The 13,552-nt window shown below is 42.2% G+C and overlaps 4 non-coding genes across 4 annotated transcripts; 2 read left to right on the plus strand and 2 right to left on the minus strand.

Moving 5' to 3' along the window:
• Nucleotides 1-299: 299 nt before the first annotated feature.
• trnan-auu (transfer RNA asparagine (anticodon AUU)) lies at nt 300-373 on the plus strand. The gene has a single exon. It is a non-coding gene; the product is annotated as a tRNA-Asn (tRNA).
• Nucleotides 374-6,305: 5,932 nt separating this feature from the next.
• On the minus strand, nt 6,306-6,377 carry trnac-gca (transfer RNA cysteine (anticodon GCA)). The gene has a single exon. It is a non-coding gene; the product is annotated as a tRNA-Cys (tRNA).
• A 2,732-nt stretch (nt 6,378-9,109) lies between these two features.
• trnak-cuu (transfer RNA lysine (anticodon CUU)) lies at nt 9,110-9,182 on the minus strand. Its single transcript has one exon. It is a non-coding gene; the product is annotated as a tRNA-Lys (tRNA).
• A 3,924-nt stretch (nt 9,183-13,106) lies between these two features.
• trnat-ugu (transfer RNA threonine (anticodon UGU)) lies at nt 13,107-13,179 on the plus strand. Its single transcript has one exon. It is a non-coding gene; the product is annotated as a tRNA-Thr (tRNA).
• Nucleotides 13,180-13,552: the final 373 nt, after the last annotated feature.

A 13,552-nucleotide genomic window follows, 5' to 3' on the forward strand; every position in this document is an offset into this window, starting at 1 on the left:
TCTAAGTAAATAGGCGTAAAGACAAACAACAATGTGGTTATTCGGTATATGTGCAATGTTTGGAGCGTTTATTACAGGTAATTAATTTGAGTGCAATTTTGAACTAAACGTGAACAGTACTTGGGGTAAAACGTGAACACTGTGGGGTAAAATTGTAAAATCTACATGTTTAGATTTGTAAACGATACCATAATTTGGTCTTTCTATGTCAGGTTTCGTGAAAATTGCATTGGCGTCGAATTTGCAGCCAACACGCCGTCACCCTGATTAAGGATGCCATGTTGATCGTTATTGTGTCAGTCGCTGTGGCACAATTGGTTAGCGCGTTCGGCTATTAACTGGAAGGTTGGTGGTTCGAGTCCATCCAGGGACGGTGGTTTCACTTTTTTTTCTCTCCATCTGCTTTCATTGTCTCTTGGGTTTTGAGTGTCACTGAGTCCTTGGGCAACACTAAAAAAAACTTATCGTATGTTTCTGTCTCTGCTGTTAGCCGACGTTAATTTATTGAACATTTATCTCTAACATATTATTGGTAACAATTTATATATTTCAAATATTATTAAACTCAATAACTGAACTCGAAACTTTAACCCATGTTTGATCTTGGGTTGCCATTATCCTGCACACGCCCCTTCTTTCTCAGATAGATCAGGAATTTGTCTATCCCAACCTGAAATGTGTTCAACGAGGGAAATACACAGCAAGTCGGCAATAATCAGTGGAATGAGGACGGAGTTAAACTTTCACCAGAATGCTGTTTTTATAATTGCAAAGTCCTGAGATTGAGAGCAGATAATTCACATTTGAGTTTCTTTGAGAGCTGAATGCCTGCCGTGTTTTACATGGTAAGTTTCACAGGATCAGCAACGATGAGATTGGTGGGTTTTGGAAATTTGAAGTTACACGTGAATAGCTTGTGGGACTATTTCATTTATCATTGCCGTCTTGCAGTGTGTTTTATGTTCTGGCAAAACCTGTATTTATAATACATGCATCAGCAGGTTTTGCAGAATCTTTGGACACGCATCAAATTTTAAACACTTCCATGTGTCACCTGTGTTCCTGAAGTATGCTGATTATTGAGCTCAAAAAAACTGACAAAACCTTTTCAAGTGTTATTAAATATTAAGGCATCACATTATTTCACAGCCATGTGGCACTTCCCCTTCCCCAATGCTGGAATAATATTCGGCAACTGCAGTCACGGAGAAAGAGATAAAATTCGGGGCAAATGTTACTTTCTGAATCTTATGTTAGATCAATGACTCTGCCACATGGCTAAGATTTTCAACAGAATTAAAATTCTACAAAACAAGGATTTACATTGCAATCTGACTGCACGGCTTGATATTCTCGGCTGGTCACATTGGTCATGAGCAGCGTTTCTGGATTGGAGGAGTTAACATGTTCATTTCATATACGATGGGCTCCTCGATTCGAAATAAGGTGGAGACATAATCGAAATTAATATTTTTTTAAATTTTCCCTGATTCTAGGTCGTTGTTGCTTATGAACTGGATTTGAGCAGACAAAATGTTAATTTGTTCTTCACCATTTATTTTAAAAATGCCCTCAGCAAAGTCGCCACTGACCTTCTGTTGCTTTTCTACTTCCACTGTCACACTCACGGTGCAGCTGATGTCGGCTAGATGGATTTGCCATGGCAAGTGAGTGACGTTACGGTTATACGGTGACAAAAAGTGCCTCAGTAAGGTACTCTGGGCTAATATTCTCTGGATGATGTTTCAGCTATTTATGAATGAGGTACGGAGAGATTTTTTCACTCAAAGTCTTGTGAATCTTTGGAATTCTTTGATTTATTATCACATGTATTAGCATACAGTGAAAAGTATTGTTTCTTGCGCGCTTTACAGAGTAAGCATACCGTTCATAGAGAAGGGAATGAGAGAGTGCAGAATGTAGTGTTCCAATCAAAGCTAGGTTGTAAGAAATTGATGAAAGCATTGTTGGAGACTTTAAAATAGTTAGAATGACGTTTTAGAAGCATAGAACGAGAGTGAAGGATAGAATTAGAAGGTATGCGGGGCACAGCTTGCAAGAAGTAGCCTCGCTCGGGCGCCATCTTGCATCAATTCTGTAGCCTCACAGAGGTCTGTGGATCTTCAGTTGATGAAGACATTGAAGGTTGAGGTGGAGAGTTGTTGGAATCTAATTGAATGAAGGGCAATCGGGATAAACTGGGAAATTGGGGTTGAGGCTATGGATCTGCCTGGATTCAATCGTCGAGGAGGTTCAATGGGACATGTGAACCAATTCTACTCCATTGATTCTATTCACTGGCAACACCAGATACGGCATCAATAGGTTCTGCTGGTACCATTGATGAGTTCAGTGCAGTAGTGATGTGGAGTTGCAGGTGTTGGACTGGGGTAAGCACAGTAAGTAGTCTCACAACACCAGGTTAAAATCCAACAGGTTTATTTGGGAGCACAAGCTTTCGGAGCACTGCCCGTTCAGCATATGAGTCACCTGATAAAGGGACAGTATTCCGAAAGCTCGTGCTACCAAATAAACCTGTTGGACTTACAGGACAGTAATATTAGTTCGAATCTCACCACTGCTATATGTCCAGTTCATTATTTTTGCGAAATACCTTTGTTATCACACTAATTCCATGCAACCCAAATGTAAATTATTGTTGGCAATTGACGGGTTTGTGGAACCAGTTTCCTTGAATCATTGCATTGCAATATTTCTGTGGTGTAGTGGTTGTCACATTCGCCTTATATGCGAAAGGTCCCCGGTTTGATTCGGGCAGAAATACTTTCATCATAAAGAGAAAAGGTTGCAAGATCTAAACTGACCTGACAGCATCTGTGGAGAGAGAATAGAACCAACGTTTTATGGCTGGATGACCCTTCGTCAGAGCTCCGGACTCGAAATGTTGGCTCTATTCTCTCTCTACAGATGCTGTCAGACCTGCTGAGATTTTCCAGCATTTTTTAATTTTTATTTCAGGTTGCAGCATCCGCAGTATTTTGCCCTCACACAAAAATTTCCAAATGCTTTTAATTTCCGAAAGCTCGTGCTACCAAATAAACCTGTTGGACTTACAGGACAGTAATATTAGTTCGAATCTCACCACTGCTATATGTCCAGTTCATTATTTTTGCGAAATACCTTTGTTATCACACTAATTCCATGCAACCCAAATGTAAATTATTGTTGGCAATTGACGGGTTTGTGGAACCAGTTTCCTTGAATCATTGCATTGCAATGTTTCTGTGGTGTAGTGGTTGTCACATTCGCCTTATACGCGAAAGGTCCCCGGTTTGATTCGGGCAGAAATACTTTCATCATAAAGAGAAAAGGTTGCAAGATCTAAACTGACCTGACAGCATCTGTGGAGAGAGAATAGAACCAACGTTTTATGGCTGGATGACCCTTCGTCAGAGCTCCGGACTCGAAATGTTGGCTCTATTCTCTCTCTACAGATGCTGTCAGACCTGCTGAGATTTTCCAGCATTTTTAAATTTTTATTTCAGGTTCCAGCATCCGCAGTATTTTGCCCTCACACAAAAATTTCCAAATGCTTTTAATTTCAAAGGATTCGCCTATTGGAATTAGTTGCGCGTTTATCACGAAGAAATGAACCGACCCACTGAGTATTCCCAGTATTTTCTGATTGCAAAGTCAGGAACCACTCATTGAAAGGAACAAAAGGAATTTCTGTGATAGATCAGAAGGCATGATGAATTTCATGACACCAGGAATGGTAGGCAAGGCAACATTGAGCCAGTGGAAGTACTGCCTGGAGGGTCGAGTGGTTCAGAGTCAATGTTTCCTCCGCTATGGCCCGGAATTGATGACAAACTGTTAACTAAACAGAGCACTTTGCTCAGCACGTACTAAATTTCTGGAGTTGAAAGTATCTGAAAATAAAGGAAGAAGACATCATTTGCTTCAGTTGGTTCCAAGATATTGGAATGACTGCGTGACAATGTCAGTAACGAACGTGACCTGAAATGAAGCAGTGAAGAGAGAGATGGTTATCAACGAATTTCAAATCTCTGATATCAGCTTTCCTGGCGTCCCGTGGTTAGGATTCGGCGCCATGTTCCGCGTTGGATTGCCAGGCAAATGGTGAATAACTTCTTATTTAACTCTTCATTAACCGAATTGTCCAACATTACACCCGATGTGCTCCAACCACTGAGATGAATTGTTTCAGAGCTGGAAAAATCGGAGATGTAACAACAGCAATAAACTCTGAAGAAGAATGAGACGGCAGACATTTATCACAAAAGCAACTGACACACATGTCAAATTCTTCCTCTTTCAAATCGCATCGATTAACTCCTTGTTCTCCACCTCGGATATTTCCACATCCATCAAATATCACCCACCTGAAAATTCAACCTCTTCTTCGCTCCACTGATGATGATACACTAACTCCGCACTAGGCGCAGGAATTGGCTCCATAGCTCAGTGGTTGGAGCACATCGGGTATAATGTTGGACAATTGAAAGGTTTTTTATTAGTGGCACCGTTAAGCTTACATTAATACTGGAATGAAGTTACTGTGACAATTCCCTCGTCGGCAGAACCGGCACCTTCTCGGGTAAATTGACAGCGAATTTAGCATGGCAAATGCACCTAACCAGCACATCTTTCACTCTGTGGGAGTAAGAAGGACACCCACGCAACACGGGAAAAACATGCAGACTCGGCACAGACAGTAATCAATGCCGGGAATCAAAACCGGGTCCCTGGCGCTGTGAGGCAGCTGTGGCACCATGTTGCCCAAAAAGATATTCTCTTGTTCATAAACGGAGAAAGAGGAGACAGTATTTGGAAAGATGACCTAGTTCTGTCTTAATTCATTAAAAATGGGCGTCGCTGGCTGGCCAGCATTTATTGCCCATCCTGGTTGCCCTAGGACAGTTTGGAGTCAACCACTTTGCTGCAGCTGTGGAATCAATGTCGGCCAGGCCGGATAAGGGACGGCAGATTTCCTTCCCTAAAGCACATTACCGAACTCCATGTTTATTTTTCCGACAATCGACAATGGTTTCATGGTCATCAGTAGATTCTTAATTCCAGATAGTTTTAATTGAATACAAATTGCACAACGTGCCGTGGCAGGATTCAAAAGCGGGGCCCCGTAAAATTGGATGAGTTTCTGGATAAATAATCTCGCGATAATACCACAAGGCCATCGTCCTTCCTAATATAAGCGTTTATCTTGAGAGATTTGGGTGTGTTTGTACAAGGAACGCAGGAAGATAGCGTGGTGGTGCAGCAAACAATAGGAAGGGAAATGACATTTTGGTCTTTATTGCCAACAGATTGCTGTATAAGAATAAAAACACCAACCTACATTTATACAGGGTTTTGTTGGGAGCAAGTGTGAAATATTCGGTGCAGTTCTGATATCCACAATGTTTTTTTCAGAAAAAGGCTACCCTTCCATTGGAGACGGTCCACTTGGTAGGTTCCTGTGATGAGAGAGTTCTCCTGGGATGTGAGGCTGTGTAAATTGGGCTGAAATTCCCTGGAGTTTGGAAGACTGAGAGGCAATCTTATTGAACCTACAGAATACTGAGAGATTGTTTCCCAGTCTCAGATGAGGACTCATCGGAGAACTGACACACAAACACATCCAACCAAGACTCTAATTCTTAACTTTAATTGCATATTTGAAATGAATATATATTATACCATGTGATATGTATGATATGAATATTCATTAAATAAATAACGTTGACAACACCTGACAACAGTCGAGCGGCAACACTTGAGGAATATTTTTATTGTTGCCTCGGTTCACAAGCCGGAACTGCGCGACAATGAATGCTTATGGGGAAAATGAAAGTACAACCACCGCCTCTGGATGGTACTGAGCCACCAACCATTTGCTTAAAGTCGAACGCAATAACGAATTCCGCCACTGAGATGAAGACACGCTATATTAGGGTGTCAGCGAGTGCTGTATATATCCAACCCCAATTCTCTTTATAAAAACATAGTCGAGAACTACAACATGACCACATCGTTTACAATACTATGCAAGCCCCTTTGACAACTTCATTCCCCACAGTGTTGCAGCGATTTAGTGGTTTCCCGCTTCTCCCAACATGGGAAAGAGCCGTTTGATAGAGCAGAAAGGGACAAACTGTTTCCACTGACGATTGTCAGTAACCAAATAATAGGGATTGAAGGTAATTTATGAAAGACCGATTTGTATTCATGTAACGCTTTTCAGGGTTGGTGGACGTCACAATGCGCTTTGCAGCCAAAGAAAAACAGTCACAATTGAAACTAAGTTAACAATTAGACAAGGAAGGGGGCACTCGGATTTGAACCGAGGGCCGTTTGATCTGCAGTCAAACGCTCTACCACTGAGCTACGCCCCCTCAGCTGCAAACTAGTGCTCGGGATCCTGCATAGTCTTATTAAGTGGTGGAGGGGGATCCAGTGGTCAGACTGCATCCCGCTTTGTCTCAGAGTTTCTGAGCGAAGTCGGAGAGCTTAGCGTTTAAGTTAGCGAGATGCTTTCTTGTGATTTGGCTGAGATTTGGATCCAGGTCTAGGAGATGTTTGTGTCAATCTAATCGATACAATCTACCCCATTGTCATACAGATTTGACCTTGTATCCCCATCTCTATTGGCAGCGCTTTGCAGCCTATCACTGTCCTTCACTATCTGTGTTTGTTCTTGAACTGTTGCCCATGTAACATTTCCAATTCGGACAGAAATATAGATCTAACTCCACTGCTTCGGACAGAGCTGTTTTCGATCAGGAAGCAATTCAGGTTTGTGAAATAGATTAGCAAAAACTTTAAATCTTGGCATATCGAAGCCGACCTATGACCCTGAAAGCGCCAAATCCTAAGCACTGGACCACCAGGGTTTCATTCTCCTGGTTCTCCCATAGACTGGATACAGGAATATGCACAGTGCCAATTATTCACAGTCGCATTCTCCTTCCAGTCTTGTGCACGTTGTTCAGCTTTGAAATTATTCATCTTTTCACATCAGCTTCCAGTGTGATGAAAGCAGAGCAGTGATAAGCTGATGTTTTTCAACAGATTTACCACAATACGGTTTATAACAAACATTACTCTTTGAATGTGGTGAGCCACAGTGAAATTTAATGCAGTAGAAAGTAACTCACTCATTCTGACAGTAGGTGCCAGCAATTGCAATGTAAATATGATGTCGAGATACCGGGTTGGACTGGGGTGGGCACAATAATAAGTCTCACAGCACATTGTTAAAGTCCAACAGGTTCATTTGCTCCAATAATAAAATCAATTTGCTTTATTTTATCAGCGCCCCGAAAGCTCCTGACTCCAAATAGACCTAGTGTTGTAAGACTTCCTAATGTAAATATGAATTGTTGTGGGCAATTGACAGGATTGTGGAATGGGGCAGATTTTTCCTTCTTCCTGTTCAACCTGCCACAAGTATCGCTCCCGTTTTTGACCAGGAAGCAATACCCACTCTCCTTAATTCATCTGTTGCACGAGAGCAATGAATCATCATTCCCTACCCGCGAATCGAACCCAGACCATGGCAGTGAAAACAGCGAATTTTATCAACGAAACCAACACGGAAATTGAGGTGACCTGAGCATTATTGAGCAATTGTGTGCTTGTGTGTGCGTGCGTGATTTGGGAGAAAGGTCACGTGCTCCAGGGTAATCCTTGATGAATGAAGCCACCAACATCTTTTTCGCTGAGCTTTTTGTGTTCTTGAGAAATCGTCCTCTGGAGCTGATACAATGAGGCCAGGAGAGTAACTCAGTGCACCGTCCGCAATGTGATTGCGGTGTGATTTGCTGAAAGCTGTTAATTTTATAAAAATAATCTTTTTGCGAATTGTAAATGAAATGCCCTTCAGTACCCGGTAAGAATTCGCACAACACCAGGTTAAAGTGCAACAGGTTTGTTTGAAATCACGAGCTTTCGGAGCGCAGCTCCTTCATCACTCACGCTGAGGATTCACCACATTTTTCTGTCTTTGAATGAAAGCAATAGATATCTCGTCAATTCCCCGGTATCTTGAGTGTACGACACTGATTTCCACAGTACACTGCTTTAAATGATTGTGTTCAATGTGAAATTAGGTGGTTTGATTCCATGTGAAGGATTTAAACTTACACTCTTCCGGGAAGATGGTGACATAGTGGTAAAATCAGTGGAGTATGAATCCTGTGGCCCCGGCTCACAGGTCACGATCCCACCGCAGTCTAGAACTGAAACGGAAGTGAAAGCTAGTCTCAGTAATGAAGCTTTGTTTTCTGATTGTCATGAAAACACATCTTGCAGAAGGAAATCTGCCATCCTTCCCCTTTCTGCCCTCCATGGGACTCCAGAGGAAAGGCAATGTGATTGACTCTTAACTGCCCTCTGAAATGGCCCAGCAAAATACTCAGTTCAGTGGGAAATAGGGATTGACAACAAATGATGGCATTGACAACAAAATATATATTGCATTAGCAGCATTTTAAGAAATGATTAATTCTCATTTTGTTTCATTTCATGTGAAAGGGTGGTATATTCCAGTGTCTTATTATTTAAAACCTCAGCCTTTCAACTGTTCAAACAGGTAAGATTCAGTCAGAGAAAAGTGAACCACTGTGATCCAAAACAAGGAATTTTAGTTGCTGCGAATCCCACCTCAAAACAGAAAATGTTGGAAGCACTCATCGGCTTCAACAGCTTCTGTGGAGAGGGTAAGAGAGTGAATGATTCAGGTTGCTGACCTTAACTGGAAGAAAATAGTGATTTAATCGTTGACAAACAAGGACAGAGTCAAGGAAAATAGAGAGGGAGAGGAGGAAAAAACAAGCGGTCGTTTGATCGGATGGAAGGCTGGGGTGATTGAATTACAATGGAGATGATTATTGTTCCCACTGACACAATCTCGCAGATCTGGGTTTAAATCTCATAATAAGTGAGAACAAAACCTCTCGCTGAGTTCAGCGCTCAACTCCCCGCCTTCCAGTGAACTGGAGACAGTTTTCAATCACAAATCCACAACTGTGAGAAAGGAGAAAGACTCAGTTTGAGCGGTGACACTTCTGGAAGGACGGAGATCTGGAATTCACCCAGGAAAGAGGCAAAGTTTAAAAAGCAATAACGCCCAACGTGGGGCTCGAACGAACGACCCTGAGATTAAGAGTCTCATGCTCTACCGACTGAGCTAGCCGGGCACATGTACTACACAGCTTTCCATAACCTAAAATGCATGGAGACAAATACGGTTTTTCCACCTGGTGTCTCAGCTTGTTCTGATTTCAAAGTTTACAATGAATCCACCGACAGAATCCCCAAAGTTCCTATCCATTCCTCTCAATTATTAATTACGTTATTCACATCTTCCAATTCTTAGCTTCACCTCTCCCAAATATTCCAAACTCCTCTTACATCATTCACCTTATTTTTCTTTGTTCTTAATAATTTAGCCAGGGGTGGAGGGCACTCAACATTTACACTGTTAAACTGTTTCCCAGTTTCGGACTTTTCAATAAGATCACCTCTGATTATTCTAAACTCCAGAGCGAACAGACTCATCCCACTGATTCTCTCCTCGCAGGAGAAACGCAGAAATCAATCCAGTGAAGCTCGGTTACACAAAGACAGCGAAGTAATGGACAGAGCAAGGAGCAAAAGATGTCAACGTAATAAAAACATGGTCAGAGAGTCTGAGGGAGATATATAGAGACAATGAAAAACAGAAATAGCGAGTGCGGTACTCATCCAGAACCCACGAATGAATAACAATAATCACACAGTCAGCTGTCTCAACCAACAAACATGGGGTCCTCTAAACTGGTGAAAAGAGATCAAGTGCGTGGCCACAAGCATATTAACCTTTTGATGTCTTGATTTTCCTGTGTGAGTGTTGTGTTGATAGATTGCCTGTACTATGTGCTCAGGTTCTCAAACCAAATCCCACGTAAACCAATCCCAACGTTTGCACTGAGAAAACCTATGACTTGTCCAATACGAAACAACAGCTGATTAAGGGATCGAGCCCGGCATGTGAACCCGAGATCGCTCACACGTTTGTAGATGTTTACGCCCCAGGCCCGAGTCATACCTCTCGTCCAACGAGCCGCTGCTGCGGATGTTGTTCAATGAAAACATTTCCATTGACATCCAAAGCTGCTCAGACTTCTGCAGTGAAAGGTGAAAATGCTGGAAAAACTCAGAAAGTCAGACAGCTTCAGTGCACAGGAAAACAAATCTTATATTTTAGCTCCATAACCTTTCATTGGGAATAATTGGGAATTTTTAGAAATGTAGGAAGTTTTAAACAAGTGTTATCCAGCAGCATAGCAAGAGGTTTGAGGCCTCTGGCCGGGTGTAAATCAGGAGAGATTAAATGAGGGAAACAAAGAAATTTAAAGTAATTAAACCACAGATTGGGGCCATTCCTCAGTCCCTTACAGGACTCAGTTGTGTTGTGGATGAAGGGGAACCTGTGGATGTAATGTACGTAGATTACATTGGAGCCACAGTGATGAGTTGGTGGGTTTTGAAAATTGAAATTTACACGTAGGAACATAGAATTAGGGGCAGAAGTGGCAAATTCACCCCTTCGAGCCTGAACCGTCATGCAATCAGTTCATGACTGATCTCTCCCTGTTCTCAAATCCACCTCCCTATCTGTTCCAATATCCCCTCATCCCTTTAATTATCAGGAATATATCTGTCTCTTCCTTGAAATCATTTAATGATTCAGACTCAACCGCGCTATAGGGCTATGCATTCCACAAATTCACGACCCTCAGTGAGAAGCAGTTCCTCCTCATCTCAGTTTTAAATCTACCACCTCTCAACCTATACATTTGACATGGTGTTCCCGATTGCGCATAAGAAAAATGATTTTACTTTCTTCAATCCTATTTAGAATTTTATATACCACGATCACTCCCGCATCTTGTGGGAGTATTTCACCTCACTGTCGATTTCATTTCCCAGCAAGCACAATCGGTGTTGTCATTAGCTGAAGCAGTCACTTATGTTCCATCCAAACTGGACACATTAAGGGATATATGGTAAGTCATTTTGAAAAACACAGTTCACCCGTGGCCCTGGGAGTCCAGTGGGTTGTATTCAGTACTCCCCAGTGTTGTTTGTTTTCAATTCCCGTTCAGAGAACGATTATTTTTAGCTCTCAGCGAACTATTAAAAAATAACCTGATTTACTATCTGATCGAAAGCAGATCTATTAATATGAGCCGAGTGAGTTTTGCAAGTCTACATCACAGCTGGAAATGTCACATGCGCAACAGGTCAAGAACAAACACAGTAGCAGAAAGATAGTGATAGGCTGCAAAGCGCTGACAATAGAGACGGTGATGTAAGGTAACATTTGGATGGTAAAAAGATCAGATTTTGGCGTTCACACTGAATTATTCAACTTTTCCCTCACGCTGCAATGGAAATATTTGGAAAAGGTTCTCTCTCGTTTCAAACAGTCGGAAGTGGAATTAATAATTGTAAGTGGAATGTCTGTTGTATGTTGTCACGAATTGAATGTATCACTGGGGTGGAAACAGAAGGTGCGATATTGCAACAGAGACTTGCTTGTGGTGAATGTAGTCTGGCCTGGCGCGAAAAATAAAGCAACACATGCAGTGTGTGTAAAGCAAGTTGTAAAACAGGCAACAAGCAGCTGATCTGTTGGTTAGAATTTGACACTTTCACTGCTGTTTGGATTGGTGGTCAGGTAATGGAGATTTGTTGCTCTCATCCAAACCGTAAAAACAAGTGTCAGTTATTGCCTGGTGGAACATATAAAACACAATCTCGCCTCGTGTCCTGAAGTGAAGACTGAGCAAATTCAACAGGAGGTTTTTTTGTCATTTCTGGCACGATATTGGGAACCAGACAAGGTTAAGGGCAGTTTAAATGGTGCTGGTCCTTCACTGCAGCTCATTCTGTTTCTGACTGGATGTGATCCCTGCTTGTTACACAGTTCAGGATAAATTGATTCAGTGAAGGAGCAGGCTCAAGCCAACTGATGGACTGTTGCAGCTCCTTTGCTGCTAATTTCAATAACAATACCAGTAAAGGGCACAGCTGCATACGTGGTAACGGAGCTGAGTAATCTAAGCCCGTAGCTGAAGGTCCAGTCTCTACGGAGTTGTTGTGTTCGACTGCAGCCACTGCCAGAATGGGTTTGAGTTTTGGTCCCTGCAGCTGAAGTCCAGCATTTCAGATTGAATGCAAGAGTTTGTGCCGTGTCGTTTTTGGCATGAAGAAAGAGGAGCGACAGAGCAATGTAAACAGTTGTTGAGGTAAAGGAACGAGTGTGGAAGGACTGGAGCAAATTATCGTGGATTCTGGAATCGGAAACAAAAAGAGAAAATGCTGGAAAATCTCACCATGTCTGGCAGCATCTGTAAGCAGTGAAGAAAGCTGACATTTCGAGTCCAGATGACCCTTTGTCAAAGCTGGGAGGAGTGGAGCTGCTCCGATGGAGAATACAAACGGGAACACCGGTTGAATGGCTGTCTGTCGAATTAAACAGCAGGATTGCAAACATTGAGACTGTAGTCCCGGCCCAGGGGATGGATTGGGATTTTCTAACTGAGGTTCAAATCCTGTCATGTGCGCTTCCCGTCACTCCTCATTGTGACTTTTTTTTATTTGAAAGTTATTGGAAATGAAGCAATGGGTGCAGAGATGATCAACTCACTCCATATTTGTCACATCAGCGTCACTGAGGGTCTCGTGATCAGCGTCGGCGCCGTGACGCGGTTTCGATTCCCAGTCACGGAGTGAATAAATTTTTGTTCATTTCTTCATTCAATAAAAACAGCGTCCGTGAAGGTAACAACAAGCTAAATCTTCCAGCTGGATGAACTTTTATCAGAGCTGGAAAAATCAGAGATGTAACATTAACGATAAACTCTGAAGAAGAACCACATGACACACACAACATACATGTCAAGTACATACACAATACACATGTCAAATCATGTCACTTTCAACTTCTGTCTTTTAACTTCCGGCTCTCCACCTCAGACATTTCCACATTCATCAAAAATCTCCGTCCTCAAACCCCATCCTGGTCCTCAATCCACGGATAATGCTGCACTTAGTGGCAGCTTCTTGCAGCATTTGACTCCATAGCTCAGTGGTTAGAGCACTGGTCTTGTAAACCAGGGGTCGCGAGTTCAATTCTCGCTGGAGCCTACGGGCAAAGTTTAGCTGATAGAAGCTGTCGGAAAGGGGAAGAGAGTCTAAAAGTCAAACAAGAGATAAGTCGAGGTTCAGATCGGGTGTGATTTTGGAAAGCGAAAAGATATGTCCTTCTTCGTAAAAAAATCGAAAGAGCAGGACATATTTGAAGAGCTAAAAAAGGTTAGTGTCGATATTGAGAATAGAATAGATGCATTTGTACAAGGAATGCATAAAGCTGGCATGTCGGTGCAGGCAATGAGTGGAAGGAAACTTCCATTTTAGTCTTTATTGACGGCAGACTGGAGTCCAAGGGTAACGAGGTGTTGCTGCAGTTGCACAGAGTTTTGTTGAGACCATAAGTTGAATACTCTGTGCAGATATGATA

This window comes from Mustelus asterias, unplaced genomic scaffold, assembly GCF_964213995.1.
Source record: "Mustelus asterias unplaced genomic scaffold, sMusAst1.hap1.1 HAP1_SCAFFOLD_145, whole genome shotgun sequence".
Classification (NCBI taxonomy): domain Eukaryota; kingdom Metazoa; phylum Chordata; class Chondrichthyes; order Carcharhiniformes; family Triakidae; genus Mustelus; species Mustelus asterias.